This window comes from Austrofundulus limnaeus, unplaced genomic scaffold (assembly GCF_001266775.1).
Source record: "Austrofundulus limnaeus strain Quisiro unplaced genomic scaffold, Austrofundulus_limnaeus-1.0 Scaffold622, whole genome shotgun sequence".
In the NCBI taxonomy this organism is placed as follows: Eukaryota; Metazoa; Chordata; class Actinopteri; order Cyprinodontiformes; family Rivulidae; genus Austrofundulus; species Austrofundulus limnaeus.
The window spans coordinates 104,774-107,625 of record NW_013953024.1 but is presented as its reverse complement, the minus strand read 5'-3'; positions in this window follow the sequence as shown (position 1 = coordinate 107,625).

The following is a 2,852-nucleotide window of genomic DNA, read 5'->3' as shown; positions in this document are numbered from 1 at the left end:
ACACACACACACACACACACACACACACACACACACACAAACACACGTACACAGAGAGAAATAGAGGGATTTTTTTCTTCATTCTGCACCCTTTTCATTCATGACATTGTTGGCTTTTTTGTTTTTATTTTTACTGTATAGATTTTGTTTTATGAATGCAAAAATGAATAAACTAAATAGGTTAAACTTGATGTCATGAAGTTCTTCATGATGACAGATTTCTACTTYGATTATTTTCTGAATCTGATGTTGAAGCTGTCTGCCAGCAGGTGTCACCTGCTGCATGTGAAAAACTTCACATGCAGCTCAAACTGTGGCTCCAGCTGAAGTTCTTTGTTCTGCTCCTGTGTGGAAGAATGTGGCTCATTGAGCTGCACATATATGATGCTTATAACGTATGATGCTATTCAGATTCCCTTTTTTCCTTTTCTGCGATACAGATAGATCTTTGTGTAGGGCAAGAAAAAGAAAAAAAGAATTTAGAGTAATTTAGGTGAGTAAACAGGGAGGGAGGTGCTGACCTGCAGGAGAAAGGAAGCGTCTGAGCAGGAGGTGGACTAATTTAAGCGATCTTTACTCTTCCACAACCTTAAKGCCCTCTTAGTACCTCTTTGGCCTCAGTAAAAGAGCTCTTGAAGGGTTGAATAACATTCCAGAGTGAGAGAGTACCTGGTGACCAAAAGCTGCTTCAGTTCGTAGTAAGAGCAGGATGGAAAAGGTTGTTGTGGTGACAACAAAACTTCTCAGATCTCCAACCAAAACAGGGGATCTTGTCTRGGCTTTAAGTCTCTTTGAGTTTTACATTTGAACAAAAAGGAGGCCTCTTTACAAGGGATGGTGCTGAAACACAGGGAGCCTGTCTGGTTTTGGTGTATTGCTCATATATACACAGGACAAATACTTTATTATCCATCTTTAATGTCTGCTCAGATACTTGGGAGTAAAAAAGCAGGTGCTTACACAACATTTGTCTGTGTCTGCTGATTTGGCAAGTTCTAAACTTCTCTGTAGCAGAACAAGAGGAAAAGAGGCTGTGCATGAAAGAAAAAAGGAGTAAGAAAGAAATATTTTTTCTTATAAAAAAAGAGGTTTTTTACAATATACTGTKTGAGGTGAAGCTCCTGACGTTGTCCGATTTGGGGTTTGAGATGTAAAATCAGACATCAAATAATTGCTAAAACCTTCTATTTAAGACCAATTACTTATGTATTAGTGCATTTTGTGTACACAAAAAATATATATACATACTGTTACGCCTTCATTAAAATGGTTGAGCAAATATGTTTAAAACTTTGGCTGAAATTGTAAGAAAATAACTTAAAAAGCATGTCTGGTTAGATTTCTGTTGCCACCAAATAGTTTTTTTTTTGTTCCATTTCCCTCTTATTTACCCCACAATGAAAAACATGAGCTAAACACTGATGAAGACATTATAAAGCATGAAGTTCTGAGGTATATTAATATCAGATGTTTATTCAAATTATTCATCAAACAATAAACAAATTTATTTCAAGTTCAGTGCTATTACTTAAAAGATGCCACTGATATATTTAAAAGGTTTTCATCATGAAACACACATGGGCAACATATGGTCCAAGGGTCTCAGTGGTATTAAATGAAAACAAAACAATTTTAATGAAAACCAGCCTTTTAATGATTAAACCTCATGTGGCTGAAAACAAAGTCCACATTAAACATTAAAACATTTTTCAGGAGCAGGTTAAACATAAACGTTTAAACAAATAAATAAATTAAGTTTAACATATTTTAAGTTAACGTGATGTTTTACAAGTGCCAACTCGACCCAGAAATATCCCCAGCTAGGATTAGAARTGGCAACCTTCTTGCTGGGAGGCAGCTTTCTGATGCACCGCGCCACCTTCCCTTAACCTAACAAGGCTTTCAGTAATTTCATTGTCAAAATGAGTTGTGAAAACTTGGATTTTTAGTCTATAGATGCTGCATTAAAYCAAAAATGACAACACTGGCCTTATGAGGACACCTCTATTGAGAGAGAGAAAAACAGCCACAATTTTTCTAGAATAATATCAGACAAAGTAASACAAAATAGAGCTGGTTGGATACACAATATATTTTARTTATTGGGGGTTAATGAGGCACCTTGAGTGGAACATGGTGAAGGATGGAGGAACTGAATAACARATAAATGGTCAAACTAGATGTGTGTGACCAATTGCTGGAAATTTTGATGTGAGGTGGGAATCTGGGAAATTCAACATAATGTAGGTTACTCATAAAAGCAACAGAGAGTGATTGAAAAAGATGGATGTTTTTAAATGGCTAGTAATTAAATTAAAGATTTAGTAAGAAACAATCAGCATTTATTGCAAGAAACTTGAAGATGGCAATAAATGCAATCAATTTGTGTAAAATGCAGACGTTTGTGGTGCATGTTTCATTTGAAAGCCGTTTTTGCTGTCTGAATTGTATGATTAAAAAATAATAATAATCTATAAATTCTATTTCTTGAAATTAATTGTGACAATAAATCAGATCAACATCAAGTTACAGGGGCAGCCATTCTTCCAGAAAATTGTTTAACATCTTTGTCTAAAAATTTCACAAAATTTCGCTATTATAATTCATTTTTCATCTAATTGTGTTGATGAATGTGTTTTATATTTATGAATATCAATAAAAGATTAAACGAATAAGAAAATGTCGAGTTCGTGCACAAACGTGAGCATGCACTTTCACAAAGAAAACGGATTTTTTTCAGAAGAAGAACAAAAGTGATCTAATGAATCAATAAATGTGGAGTTATCAACAGAGGTGACGTAATGTGTATGCTGATGGATCATTCCTGGACGGGGGGAGGAGGGGGTGGAGGA